The 15,621-nt window shown below is 44.2% G+C and overlaps 1 pseudogene; it reads right to left on the minus strand.

The window, feature by feature from the left end:
• LOC104578877 (dynein axonemal intermediate chain 1-like) overlaps window positions 1-15,621 on the minus strand; it is a 118,020-nt pseudogene that overhangs the window by 12,693 nt on the left and 89,706 nt on the right.

Raw genomic sequence — 15,621 nt, forward strand, 5'->3', positions numbered from 1 at the left:
CAGTTCTGCTCTGCGAGTCAGCCCTGCTGATGGGACGTTCCCCCTCGCTGAAGGGCTGTGGCTACAACATTAACAGAGCCCCAAAACAAGCTGAGAGGAATCCTGCACAAACAAAACTATTATGAGTAACATGAGCTGTTACTGGCTTTATTTGCAAGGCTACATACAACAGAGCTCAAAACTTTCTATTTTTAGCTTGGTTTCTTAAGAAACCACAATGGCTGTGACCTGCTGTCTGCTTGTCTCTCCTCCCAAACAACTTTTGACCTTACTTGCAATTTCAGTCAAAGCTGGTGGTACAAGGGCCTTGGCTATCTTGAGATCTTATGTATTTCATAAAAAGAGGTGGTCATGAAGAGTGCAAACCCCAGGCAGTGCCTAGCCCAGAGAAGGACAATCAAACTCAGCTGCTGCTCTGTCCACCTGACAGGAGCTGGCCAAGCACTCCCAGCCAGCAGCGGGTACTGTGGTGTCAGGCTGCAGGTGGACACTGGAAGGGAGGTAGCTGACAGTATCTGAGCAAAACAAGGGCTACAGCATGGTATTGCAAGCATTAAAATGGGGGAGCACAGGGTGACCAGAGGGAGGAAGGATCAGAGATGGCGAAAAGCTGGAGGTGAGGCCAAGGGGAATGTAGGGCTCAGAGGAGGTCCAAGGCTGTAACTATGGAAGGAGAGGGCTGCAGGACACCAATCCATGGGGGAAAAAAAGGTTTCATTAGCCTCATTGCTCATAGGATAACAGGTTTAAAAAGAAGAGAGGAGATTTTTCTCCTGCCATTTCCCCACAGCCATAAGGGCAGAGGATCGGTGCCTTTTAACTCCTGCTCTGATCAGTTGGTACCTCACTCGCACAGCTGCAATCTGAACAGCATTCTGGGTTGCAGCCTACATGAAAAACGTCTGCAAAAAAGGTCTTAATTGGGTCTGTACAGAATGCTCCTCACAGGCCTCTGGGGCTCTACGTGGTGTTGGGCTTACCATAGGGATCTGAGGGCAGGCCTGGCCTCTGAAGTTGTACTTTGTTGCTGTCTGAACAAACAGTCCAGATGATGAACCTAAAAGATGAGTGATGGCAAGGGAATGTAAAGCAAGAGACAAATAAACCATTCTTACCTTATAGATCTTCCCTTCTTCAGTACCAATGAGAATTTTGTGAAAATCAAATGATGTCCCACAGCCTGTTAACAGAAGAAAGAACTGTCAGACAAGAGATTGGGTTCATCTGCCCTGCACACATTCCCTGCCTATGGCGCACACACGCTGCCAAGGTTTTCAGAAGCGATTTATTAGCCAGATGCCCCCAGCAGAAATCAGAGCTGTTGCTTTGGAACCACTTCCTGAGTTGCTCCTGTCCTCAAGAAAACATAGACAAAGAGAACAAGGGAACCAGGAGAAGGGTGAATGGACTTAAAGAAAGTTGTATGGCAGGTCAGGAACAGGTTCGAGCTGAGTTATACCTGCCCCATACCCATTAGTGTGAGCTGCCTTTCCAACTGGTGCCAGGGATCAGTTAGTGAGGAGATCTGAAGCCTGTGGAACCCTGAGGCTGTCTCTGGGAGTTCAGACTATACAAAACGTAACCCTGAGCTCCATGAAGAGCTGACACGGATCTGTGATTAGAAGTGCCTGCCAGGTGACCTCTGCAGGCAATGGCACCCGAGGGACAATGTCTCTTGCTCTCTGGGGTCAACCTCAGGCACCCAAACAGATAACAAAGCTGTTCAGAAACAGAGCTTCTTTTCAAAAACATTTCCCACGGTTCCAGAGACACCAGCTTCTGGTTCAAACCCAGACTTCTCTTCTGCGTAACTTCTAGGCTGCTGCTAGGTACAGAAAAGACATCAGCATTGCACTCTGCCCTCATACATTGCTTTTATTCCCATTCTCAAACATAGTCGCACCAAACTTCCCGCTAGGTTTTAGTCTCTGTCTTTGATTCTGAAAGTCCCTAAGGTCTCCAAGAGTCCAACTGCTCTTGACACCTTTGTGGAGCTCCAGGACAGCAGCATTCTCCAGGCAATGGTGGAAGCAGTGAATGTTAATAGTGTTTGTCCCAAAACTGGGATTCATTCTGCTATGAATTTTAAATGCCTGGTACAAATGTAAGAGTCATCAGGATTAGGTCTGCCTTCTAACAGATTAGTGAAGAACAGATCTTTTTTGCTTCCTTGTTTTTCACAAAAATATAAATGATTTCCTATGCCTAAGAGCATCCAGAGAGGAAATGTCATATGATGCCTCCTTGTGTCCTTTTCACCCTTAGCTAAGAAGCCATTTAGCAGGCTCATTTCCATAAAGCCAAAAGCAACAGGTATGATTCATGAAGAAATCTTTCACCAGGTGCTGAAACCCCTACCTGATTTCAAAAGTCCTGAATCAAGCAACATTGTGACCTGTGTTTTATACAGGCATCAGTCACAACAGGCTGTGACTCTGTGAGATCTCTGGGCTTCCACTCCCAAGGCAGGTGCAACATTATCCAAGAAATCCAACTTGCAATCTCATTTCCATTTTAAAAGAAAAGCCACAGGAAGCAGAAGGCAGAATTGAAAGAGACATTCCATGACGGGCACTAAGTACCGAGAACCCTCTCAGGAGCGAGGTTCATGCTTAACTGGAGAGCTCAGAGCCTTCATCACGCTCTGCCTGCAGGACAAATGCACTAAAGAGGGAAGCCACACACACCTGCAGCTCCAGGGGCATCAGGCATGCAGGTATCAGCAGGTAAGTGGACACTAATCACTAATGGAGAAGGTGCTGGGCACAGAGGAAGGGGAGCGGTTGCATCTAGAGACCCTCTATCCAAGAGCAGACATGGTGGTGATAGGAGGGTCCTTGCAGAAGATGGGGTATCTGAGGAGTGCTGCAATAATCTGGGGATGTTGATCATCAGGGAAGCCACATCAGGGTAGACACCAGAGGAGGAACAGGGACAAGCAGACAAGACTCAGAAGCAGAGAACATTTTGCAAAGGCAGTCAAAAACAGCCTTATGTCTTAAATGTTTAGGAAAAAAAAAAAAAGAAAAAAGAAAACCACAAAGGAATTGTTAAGGTCGTTTCAACCCAGTAATGCTGTCTGCATTTTTAACATTTAAATAGATTGTTAAATATTCAAGGCAAGTCTTTGAAAATCTATTGCCTGGTAACATTAACCAATAATCTCAAAGCCCCTGGGAGTTTTGCACTGTACTGCTTTAGCTGGTCTCTCCCAAACTGTGTGGCAGAGCAAAGACTTCTCACCAACATACATTACCTATCAATTATTAGCCTAGAAAGACGGTGATCCTTAAATGCAGAGCAAGTGCCTTCTGCAAACCCAGGCCATTGCTTCATGCCAAAAGAGGTATTTTCTACAGGATATAAGGGATTTTTCAAGGCTCCCTGTGCAGTCTAAGGCCTCCAGAGCTGACCCATCCCATCCTATCTCAGACATAGGAGGGGCAAGATGAGAGGATTCAGCCTGGAAGTATTGCACTGTCTCCACTTTCTACAGAGGGAGTCCAGCCAGCTGGCTCAGAGTAGATGCTGAAATCTAAACAGCAAAAGTCAGATGAGCTATATCCCACCACAGGCCAGTCAAGAAGCATGCACAGGAGAGATGGCTTTTCATCTTGATTTGGCTAGTCCAGACCAATGTCTGGTAGGAGCAAAAAAGTGGATTTAGTTTTGACAAATAAAGGTAAAGCCCTATGTCTTGTCCATACTAAGATTTCACAGCAAAACTAGACATTTATTTTTTGGAATGGATGCTCATCTTTTCTTCAAGCAAAGACAGATTTAAACAGCAAACCTTGACCTCAATTAGTGGCTTCTGCTCCAGACAGATTTTGCCCTACTACATAATCAAAGCAAGGAGGAGTAACATTTCTTTAGCTCCCTTGCAACTCACTACCCCAATTTAATTCTCTGAAATGACTGATTAGAGACTTCGTGTCAGTAATTGATCAGCATGGCAAGGACTTGGGTTCCTACCAAGCGTTTGCAACTGTAGTCCCTCTGGCCCCTGCATCGTTGCTCCTTCTACTGACAGCTTGATGACATCTGTATGAACCAGCTCATTCTGCAGGCAGAGGAGATTCTACATGCATAACAGGCTTTACAGAAACAATACAGAGATATTCAGTACTTCAAAATGGCAAATTTTATGGAGGAATTTTAAAAAGCTGTCCCTTCATGCTTGCAGTTGGCAGCCTAGTAATGTCCTCTTTTACATAAAACCTCCTGGAACCTGATGCTTTTACACACTGGTGCTTAGGGCTACTGCAGCACCTCATGCAGGCACATGACCTGAGCTGGTAGAGTGTTTTGGTCAACATTTTCAAGTGCGGGTTGCTACTGTTAGCTTAAATCACAGTGGTAAGTGAAACCATCCTGCATGCTGTAAGATGGGTATTGCATATCACCATGGGGCTAACTAAGACCACACACTTCCTCTGCTAAGGGATAGTGACTTACCACCTGGCTGGTCCTTGATTCTTATCATCTCCCTATTATTATCAGAGCAGCTGAATGTCCCATTATTCACAGGCTTGGAGGCTCTGGGATTCAAATGAAAACTACATGTCTAGCAAGCAGCTCCCCCAAGGGAAAAGTACCCTATATTGTTATCATAAGAGCTCCAAAGAGCTCTCACTGCAGGCCAGGACACCACTGTGCTGGGTGCAATGCAAACACAGAGCAAAAATGCTATGTCCCAAAGACTTTACAGTCCAGGCAGCAGAAAAAAAACATACAGATGAAAATAGAATAGATACAATATGGGTGAGTATGAAGAAACAACGAGAGGGCAAAGATCCATTCTTAGACTAGCTTTGGGAATTAGAATACCGCTGCAGAATGGAGTTAGTTGTGAATATATGAATACCCTGGGGCTGATAAAAAGAACAAAGAACTAAAGATTAAATTAGTGAGCAGTGTGGGCTGAGGACTGGATGTTTTCATGAATCTGCAGATTTCCCACTGGAGTACTGTGAGAACAAAACATAACTTTTTAACTCATGGAATCAGGTTATAGCTTCCCTAAGCCCAGAGCAGGACGCAGGTGGATAAGGAGATTCTGCTTGGGAAAGTCAATCCCAGGAAATTTTGTTAGGGAAGGTGGGTAAAGACCCTGTGAACATCTACATGGTACTGCAATTCAGAGGAGACAACGCTGTGGCACTTTTAGTGTATTTTTGGGGATAAATTCAAAGAAGCTCCAAGAAAGTTCAAAACCTGTAAAAAATAATTTACCTCCTTCTCATTAATTTGCACTGCTGCATATCCATGTGCCCTTGCCACTGATGGGTAATTCTGGGGGAGTAACTTTTATGTGCGAGAGGTGAGAAGCAGCCCAGACTCCTTCAGCCTTAGACACCTTCCTTCTGTTAGTGACTCTTCTTGCAGAATGTGCGTTAAATTCAGAAGGGATGTGTAAAAAAGTGGTCATACGAGCTGGTAAATGTGTGAGTTGGAAAGAGCAGTGCCCAAGGTGCCCAGGAGCAGAGCACATATCACCTGCCGCTCACTGCCCATCCGCACAGACCTGCTCTGGCCATTGTGAGCACAGTCAGGACACACTGAGCAGGGTGCTCACACACCAAGGTCTGACGGCTCTCCAGAGGGCACCTGCCTTCATGCAAGCTGTATCTGGTGGCCATGTGAGCCCCATCCAAAGAGCAACTTTGGAGCTGCCCACAGCTAATCATGCTGATGCACCTAGAGTGTCTAGTAGAGCCTCTGCTCATCAGACTTGTGCTCTGGACTGCCCATATGAGTGCTAGCATAGTCAAAGTTTGTCCAGATAGAAGCATAAACAACATTACGGTTGGACTTGATGATCTTGAAGGTCTTTTCCAACCATAATGATTCTGTGAGTCTACAAGGCTGTTACTCTAAACATGCATCTTCCTGGGGCCTTTCTTCAAAGATCCCTCACAGCACCTCTACCTGGTCTGGGCCTCCTCCTTGGGCTGCTTTTGTAGCCTCTCAGCTCAGCAAGGGATCATACTTGCATGGACCATTGTGCTGTTTTTATTTTGTACCCAGCGTTGCAATCTGGAAAATGCATCTGATCCAGGGGCTGCTTATCGCCTGAGCCATTCACATATTCCTCTGGGTAAACAGCCTGCCGGCAGCCTGGCCTTCCAGGAACACTGAACAATAACACGTTGCCTCTGCCTAAGAATTGCAAAGCACTTTGTAAGCATTAGTGAATTAGGCCTTGCAGCTGCCCATTTCCCTTTAGTCATTACTATTCAAGTAACAGAGGAGCCCAGAGTGATCGTGTCAGTTCCTAACAGAGACAGCCACTGTGGTCAGGGCTGATGGGCTGCTCCTAGCTACCATTTGACAACAATTCTATGCAAATTTGGAGTGGGACCTGCCAAATTTCCAGCTGGAAGTAAGAATGAATTTGTTTGCTTTGTGCTCTCAGTGTTGGAAGTGTTATCAGTATTTGAAGAAGCTTTACTTCTGGATGGTCCTTTCAAAGAGATTAATGAAGCTCTCCTTCATTTATTCCATATTTGTACTATGCTTTTCCAAACAGAAGATCTGGAGTTCCCTTAATTTGATTCTAAATAAAAATCAGAGATCATTCTTCTGTAAAACTATCCAGAGTTCAAGCTGGTTGGCCATTCCTCCTTGTTGGGTACAAAACCACAGGTAATGAAACACCCTCTTGGTTCAATCTTTGGCTTTCCCTGTCAATCTCAGCCCAAGAAAAAGCTGTCAGCTTGTAAAAATGTGCTGTTTTCAACCCTTGCCTGCTAAGTACATAACAGCTCTGCTAACTTCACCTTAAAAAAATATCAAAAATCTAATAAAACAGAGCTTTCCACATGGTTAGAGTGTGGCCAAGCTTATAACTGAAGTACAAGGAATGAGTAGAAATGACATGGTGCTAAGCAGATCTCAAAACTCACACCAGGGACAGTTAAGTAGGTATAGAACATGTTCAAGGGGACTAGAAATAAACAGCTAATTATGTAGAAACACAGTTAAGCATAGATAAATGACAGAAATAAGAGCAAAAGGCTCTCTACCAGGTGAACTGCCATCAGAGTCCATCTGCACACTCTTAGGTTTTCCCACTGTGGCGTTTCTCTGAAGTTTACTCCAAAGTGTGACACCTCCTAAGTGGAGCAGGCTGAGCACACTCTGTTATTGAGGCTCACATGATAGGGGTAACTTGCTAAGTCACTTTAACTTGATGTATTTAACTGCATGATCTATATCCAGATGTTCGTATTACCCACTTGATCTTCTGATGTTCACTTGGTAGTTACCTGTCCCTGCCTAGGAAGCTCTGAGAGCTAATGTGGGACAGGGATTTAGGATTTATAAAAGAGATTTTTGTACCTAAAGTTGCATATATGAACCTGGAGGAGTTTGCAAAGGAACTAATAATCAATGCATTCTCTTGCTGTGTTCATTGCAAGGAGCTCCCTCTCCCTGTATAACTATGGGACAAAATACATACAGTTAGACATGAACTCTTGCCCTTGGTGGCAAGGCCTAAAATGCTCAGAACAGACAACCTTTGAGCAGCTTGGTATAAATAGTTGAAAAAAATGAGCACCCAAGGATGTAAATAAATTTCTTTGCTTGCTGGGAAATAATTGCATTTTGAACTCCATGTATTTTAGGGTAATTCAATTATTTGCGAGGTACAAGATTTGAAATCTTCAAGTGTTAGATCAGCTAGTCAGCAGAGAAAAATAGAGTGAGATTCGGAGACATAAACCTAAGGCTCATTTAGGGACATTAAGGTTAATTCTCTATCAATGCATGTGCTCAAAAACAAACAAACAAACAAACAAACAAAAAAAAAAAAAAAACAAAGAGCAGGAAATGTCATGCCAGAGCTGGGGAGGAGGTTGTACCTTCCAACTCTCATTCTGAACTGAAATCTTCCAGGAAGCATTTTAGAAGCAGGAGTCTTGAAGGTGAAGAAGAAATTGGATCATTCTGCCCTGTCTCTGGGTGACTCTCCCAGGACTCTCTCTTGCTCTGAAGCAAGAACTCATCTTGAATTCCTGCAGCTGCAAAGCAGGAAAATGATTTCTGACCTCCAAGCCTATGGATCTCTGTTCTGTGGTCTGCAGCTGCAGGCAGGATGAAGGATAGCCTCAGAGCAAGGAGTTGGCTGGTTCTGCTTATTTCAAAGTTTAACATGGAACCCCAGACCAGTTGGAGACCAGCAACGCCTGCAATCTATTGCTGCCACTTCTTTTCAAACCTGACTCATTATAAATACTAATAAATCTAGTGCATCATTGAACTTTAGAGGCAATTGGCTTTAGTTTGTCTAGAAAAGGAAATTGCCACCTACTGCTTACCTTAACTAACGTCCATGACACTATCCACCCATCTAAGGAGACAGAAAAGAAGTTCAAGTTGTTGTCCATGTCATCTTTTTGCCACTTGACCTTAAAACAAGCAAACAGTCCCAGTCAGCACTGGGCATGCAGCATTAGCAGAGCAGAACAGAGTCCTGGGCATTCAGCAGTGTCTTCTCACATCCTTCCTAAGGAGGATGTGGTTTTCACCCAAGATGCCTGATGCTGGGCATCTCATAGCTTCCACACACACTTCCCTGCTTTCCACAGGCAGTGTCACAGGCAGGGCTCCTGTCACTCAGGTGTGGGACTCCGACTCTCCTGCGGGGATGCTGGTGGGAGGGCAGAGTCCCACATCTGAGGACTCTGTCTAATTCAGAACCATCTGCCCACCATCAACAGGAGCACTGCTATCGAGGACAGGTCTCTTGAGGCATCTGAGCCACATAGCACTAGACACTACAGTGCAGTGCCTTCTCAGAGATCCCTGAGCCTACTCCAAATAGCGGTGCTAGTGGGTAGTGCAATGGTCTCCAGAGCAGGACACTTACACAGGTAAATGATTTCTCTCTGCAAAGTAACCCCATTCCATTTGGCTAACTACTCCAAGCACAGTGCCACGTGGTTACCCTTCAGTCAGCCCACATCACATTAGCTTTCTGTCCCTATGTGAGGGGCAGACAAGCCCTTGCAGGCAGTTACATTTTCCTAAATGCAGATACATTTTCCTAAAAAACATTTGTGATAAACAGACATAATTATCCTGGTGCTTACCAAATACTCCATCTATGACCAGTTATTTACCTGGAACCTACTCCAGAAAATAAGCAGCATTCATATACTTTAATTACACAGATTAGATATCCTGATACTACTTCCTTGGGAGAAATAGTGTTATTTCTATTTTAGAAAATTGTTTATACTATGAAGCCCTGTGGAGCATGAAAATTCAGCAAGAGACTCACCACAGAGTAATTAATCCTCCAGTGAACAAGTTTCCTACCTAGAACATGCTGTTCTGAGGAAGGAAAAACAAAATTTTACGGGAATCCATCTGAGAATGAATCAAAATACCAGTAACACGGCCATGAGAAACAACCGAAGAGTCTCATGAAAGCAAATATCTTTAAGCATCCTTGCACCAGAGAAATAATAAGGTTCTCAGTGGTTCCTTCTGCTATCTTACCTTAGCGGAGCGGCACAAAACAATACAGCCCAGAATAAAATGGCTACTGAAGTAAGAGTTAGTTCAGTGGCACACATAGGGAACAGTGATTTCCAAGGCTGGAATAGTGCCATAGTGCATAAAATGTGCTGGATATCTATTCCACAAATGTGTTCTTGGGATCATGACCCAGCACTGACAGTGATGGTCATCAGTGGGTGCTTCAGATGAAGGGGTTAGCATAGTGAGGATTTTTAATTCAAAGTGAGAAATGTGGTGTTCAGAAGAACTGGTTACAAACACAGGTCTCAGGTGTCTGATGTGAGGCACATAAAAATTATGTTTCAAATTTGAAGGTTTTTTTTTTTTTAATGTCACTCTAAACCTGTCTGACAATAAGATCTTTCTATTCATATATCCAACATATCTCTCTCTCAATTCATGTCCCTCCTATCTACTTTCCCAAATGTTTTTTCAAATAAAAAACTTGGCTTGAGGCAAGGGAAGCAAATTCCCAAGGCAGTATCTTCTGTGAAAAGACAATGCTAGGATTTTGCTATATAAGCTTGGGAGCAGTTAGCAAAAGTGTCCCAATATCCTTTACTGTGCCAGGACCACACCAGAGGAAAAGCAGATTCCCAGTATCTGAAATCTCCAGATTAAACCCAACAATAACCCAAGATGCACATGAAAGAGAACTGCAGGCCACACACATCTTTGCTGCAGTCAGTATGGGTCTGAGCCCATCCTTAAGCCTAAAGCCACCATCTGCCCCACTTACACGATGTAGATGCTTAGATCACAGCTGGTTGAGGTCTTCTCTGAAGAGAGGCCCAGCACAGCTACCATCAAAGTACACAGCCAGGCTCTCATTAGTGACATGTGCTCAAGCTGGGCAGAGGCAACTGAAGCCGATTTCACCAGCTCTGCTCTTGCTAAGCACAATGTAGACATTTTGTTCCTGAGCTAGAGCCAAGTAACAGCCCATCATAGCAACAGAAAACATGCAGATGAAGGCCCAAGCGCTGGAGTCCTTCCTTGATCCCACTGTGTGAATGCTGCCTGGAGTCCTCATGTCCACACTAACACAACCTGCTGTAGCAAGCTGGTGAAGACCTTTTCCCCAGCATTTGCACGCTCCAAGGACTCTCCCCAGTGGGGATCTAGTTGAGTCTTTTACCATCACTTCTCAGTTAGATTTAACAAACCACTTCACCTCATGCATTGCACAGACAGCTGGGGTCAACTGCCCCAAACAGCCAAGTGGGCTGATTTGCTTGGTACACTCCTGCTCCTAAATTCAAATCAGTCAACAGAAGTCAACAAATTCTTTCAATTTGCCTTCAACACCTCTGACACCTTAATAGTGTTTGTGATTTTCTTTTCTCCTGATCTCTGAATACCATGAACACTTATTAGAGTGATTAACCTTCACGATACTGCAATAAAATTGGGCATCTGTTCAGAATTGGTCTTTTCTCTCCTCCCAGAGGCCTGTGAACATGGCATAACCTCCTGTCATTAGCAATATCCAGGCTGTATGAGGTGGCACATTTGACAAGAGCACTAGGCAACTGTGCATATGGTAGGAAAGTTATTTATTTTCTGAAGCTTATGATAATGATCCTGGGATTTTAGCTGCATGATACAATTCAAAGAAAAAGTTCAACTATGATATGGCGAAAGCAAAGAACCATATGAGAAAGGAAAGTGTGTGTAAACAGTGGAACTGAGACAAGTAAACATAATGGTGCAAGTCACTTGCTGTGACAGATCATTGTGGGATCTGCAATAAAATCAAGGAAAACTGCTCTTTAACCTGACTGTTTTTTGCAGTGCAAAAATAGCCTGTGAAACTCAGTGCTATGAGGTAACTGTGAGAAGAGCCTAGCACTTTCTTCTTTTTGTGAAGCCTGTTTTTTTGAAGTAAGACTGTGCAAATCTGTATTTGTTCATAAAAACATAAAGGTAGAAATCTGTATGTTCGCTGCTATGTACATAGGGTTAGCAGGGCAATAATCCACTAATTCATGGCAAGAGAATACTATCATCTTTGTGGATAGCAGCTGGTAGTGGCTCTTGTTCAAGGCAGGAGATTAGTCCAATCTGATTTGAAAATTCCTATCTTTCTGATGTCATTTCTATATAAGAAATAATGCTGGATCAGTTCTCATGGTGTGGCGGCCACTAGTCCCCCACGTTAGCAAAATACAATTGGTCAAAACAATCCCCACCATGCGGCTGCCTTGGCTGCTTTCTCGTAAGGGGACACCTGCTATTGCAAACACAGATCCCTCCAGCTGCCTCTCAATCTGCCAAACTGTAGGGTGCAACACACAACAGATGCATGATGACTATTGAGCATTTACTTCTGTCCTTGTTAATTAGCTTCCATGGAGCCCTTTGCTGGAGCTGGAGTAACAGGACTCGACTGTCTCCTGTCCTAAGTCAAAGAAATGAGTTCTGGTCATTCAGCGCTTAAAAGAGTAAGATCTGTCACAGGTAAAGAGGAGGAGACACAAAAGTATTAGTGAATCTCCAGGACCCCCTTCTAGGAACTGTTTGGGTAAGACATGCTCAGACAACTCCAGCAGGTGACAATCTCTCTGGGCTGCTAAAGAAGGTCCCTGCCAATGTGAGCTAGAGACAAATTCCTCCCAATGCCAACCTGGCAATCCGTGTGGCCCTCAGCAAAGCCACCATGGCACTGTCTGGGTGGGAGGTGACCAAAGAGGACCTCTATCCTGCTCTGATGCAAGGCGAGATACACCGTTACCATTGCTGACAGTTCATCTGGCCTATTCTCATAAGCCTCCAATGACAGGCACTTCTTGTGTGATGACTTTATTATATTATTATTGTTATAGCATTGTAGCATTGGCTACATATGGGAAATCTCCTTTACTGCAAATCAAGCCAATTACTCCTTGTCATCTCTCTTTCGTTCATTCCCTCCTTGAAGCAGTCTTTGAAAGGACAAGAAAAGTTTATAGTGTCACTGCTCTTCTTTCTCAGACAAACCCCATTACTCCAGTGTTCCTTCCAGATCCTGTTCTCTAAGCTTTCATCCTTCCTGTTCCTGTCCTTCATCCCTTCTCTGCAGCTGGAAACACGCTCTGCCAAGCCTCCCCCAGGCATGAGCAGGCAGGACTGCAACCTCCTGCATTTCAGATTCCTGCTAACACAGCAGAACAGCACGTGTCTCTCAACAATATTGCACTGCTGACCATTGGCTGCAATCTGCCATAATCCCCCTTCTGGCACCCTGCTGCCTAACCAGCCATGCCTTGTTTTGTATCCATGCATTCATTTCCCCTTTCTAAATGTAGTATTTGCACTTGTCTTTATTGAATTTCATCACATTGATTGTGGACCTTTCTTTCAATTTATCAAGATCATTTTGAACATAATTTCATCCAGCAAAGTGCCCTGTCCTCCCAAGGGGGCTTCCTTATTCTGTAATTTAAGTTGTTAATGAAAGTATTGATCATAAGAACAGGCTGGACCAGCAATTGGAGGGTCTCACTTGAAGTATCTTCACAGTCTGACAGCAAGCCCTGGATAACTGTTCTTTGAGCACACTGCCTGAGCCACCTGAGCAACCTCTTAATGGTTATTTTATCTAATCTATATTTCTCTGCTTATAAAAATGTCACTGTGTGAGCCTGGATCAAAAGCTTTAGTCAAGGCAAGATGGATAGAGGTGATAACCTCAACTGCCTCCCCTTCTTCATGATGCCCATTTCTCTAAAACAAAAGAAATAAAAGAAATTGTACTAGCCTGACAATTTATTCTGCACAAATTCATCTCAGCTTCACTGAATCACTCTGTTATCTAGACATTTACAGATGGTTTTGCCAGTTGTGCCAGAATTTGGTCTGGCTGGTCAGCTGGTCCATTTATACCATTTTTCCCAAGGTATTTTTTCACTTTTCTGTTCCTTTGGGACCTATGCTCCTTTCCTTGGCTATGTTTGTACTACAGGCCTGAGTGTAGCCTGATGCACTGCATGCTCCATCATCCACACTTTGAGTCCTCACAGCTGGTTAGGATGCCTCTAGCCTGGGTGAATTGTCTGCATGCTGGTTTCTAGGCCCTGCACCATTTCCATGCCATGGTCTCTCAGTCTCAGATGTTTATTGTAAGGTTAAACAATATGGATAGCATCAAATATTTTATCCTTCTTCATACTACTCATTATTAACTGAAAGCTTGCTTTACTTATGGGCCTCTATTCATCATTCCTTTAGCTTCTAAGGTACTTCCTAAATATTTTCTCTTCCCTTTTATGATCCATGATAATCATATCCCATTTTGCACCTTCACCTCTTCTAGCTTTGTTCCTATTCCTTCACGCTTTTGTTTACTACTCAGCCATATATACATATCTTTGTTTCCATACTTCAGAGTTCCCTTATAATTCATTAAAAAGCTCTAGGTATCAGGTGCTCTCTGCACTTCTTGCCTTTCCTTTGCTCTCAGATAGCTTGCCATTTGTCTGAGCACAACAGTTCAGGGTGTTCACCCATCTGGCTTCAAATCTGACTTGTGTCACCGTCTCACAGAGGAGCCCATCTGTGAATAACGGGAATGCAAATGCTTCCCAGCCCCTCCAGAGAGCCAGGAGATGTTTTGCAGCATGAACCTTACTTACCTAATCACACCCTGGGAGCACATGAGATAGATGGGGAGATTCAGATACTTCTCTCTCTCATACAGAAGCCAAAGATTTTTAAGCAAGACCTAAATCATGGCCTCCCACTGACAAACATCTGCTTCTTGAGGAGACACCCAAACACAGCAAGTAAATCACCCTTCAGCTGTCTTTAGCTGCACTTGTCCAAGAATACTTTCTCCATTTTGCTGATATCCTGTTTTTACATATCTACAGATGTCATAGGCTGTCTCAGCATCACATCAAGGGTTTGTCCTGAAGTGGTGATCCAAGATAAATTCCTTTGCCGGTCATTTCTTTTGGAGTTGGGCTATCCCCTCCTGTGTTCCTGGAGCAAATGTTCTCCTGAACTCCCCTACTGCCATCTTTGATTTGAGCTAAGAAACAGTTCTCATTTCTTCCCTCTATCACATCCAAATGTTTCTTGTTCGTTCCTGTCAGCTATTCTCAGCTGAACAGCATCTGGAAGCATCGAGTCATTACCAGCAGAGAAGAAATTTTTCACATCCTTTTTCTTCTGTCAATGACAAAGTGTCATTTCTTTATTTCCCTGCCCTTATCACTTGCATCTGCTATTTGCCCAAGGGATCCACTGTGGTGAAAGTCCCTTAGAACCATCAGCTGATCCTGAGACCGCTGACTTTCTGTTTTGCTGGAGCGAATAGCTTTTCCTTCTTTGATGCTGAGACAAACTAGCACCTATATAACAAAGCCCCCAGATATCCTGCATCAAGCATTCTGCCAGCTATTCTTTGCTCTTTATCAGGCTCATCAGCCTGGCCCTGTTAGTGGGCCCTGCTGCCTCCTGAGGATCACCAGCCAGCTATCAAAAGGGATGCCAAGGCCTTCGCCTGGGGGAGCACACATTGCTCTGATGAAATCTGTCACAAGAGACCCTAAAACACCAACTCACTCGGTCACTTCACTCACATGCAGAGTCACAGCAGTGCCAGTGGTTATGCATCCCAAGTGACAGGCAGAGCAAGATTTAATGGTGAGGAGCAGGCCTCACCCTCAACTGTGGGGGGTCCCTCACGCTAACTTTGACAGAAATACATGTTGTCCTATGTGCATGTAGGTTGAAAGAAGGAAAATAGAAAGCCTCACTCCTCATCATGGTTAGTTGGGATGAATGTAAGACTGAGCTAAATCCAGATGACTCAACTTGACTCAGGGCAAGAATGAAGATCTTACAGAGCTCTGATAATTGAGAGCAGACTGCTTGCTCCAAGTTCTAGGTCAGAGCAGCCCAGTTAACCTGCCTTTTCAGCTATACTTTAGTCTATACTTTGGGGAAAGGGAGCTCCAGGGTCCTGAGTGCACCTTGGCCACCTGACAGGCCATATGGCAGAAGAAGATTTGGCTGTGCCCTGGCTGCCTGTTGGTCTGAGCTTCCTGCCAAATGTAAATCTGGGAAGCAGAAAGGAAGGAGCCATGGGAAGCTCCTATAGGTCCC

Source organism: Tinamus guttatus, unplaced genomic scaffold (assembly GCF_059628265.1).
Source record: "Tinamus guttatus ecotype Peru unplaced genomic scaffold, ASM5962826v1 Tinamus_guttatus_pri_ptg000696l, whole genome shotgun sequence".
NCBI classification, from domain to species: Eukaryota; Metazoa; Chordata; class Aves; order Tinamiformes; family Tinamidae; genus Tinamus; species Tinamus guttatus.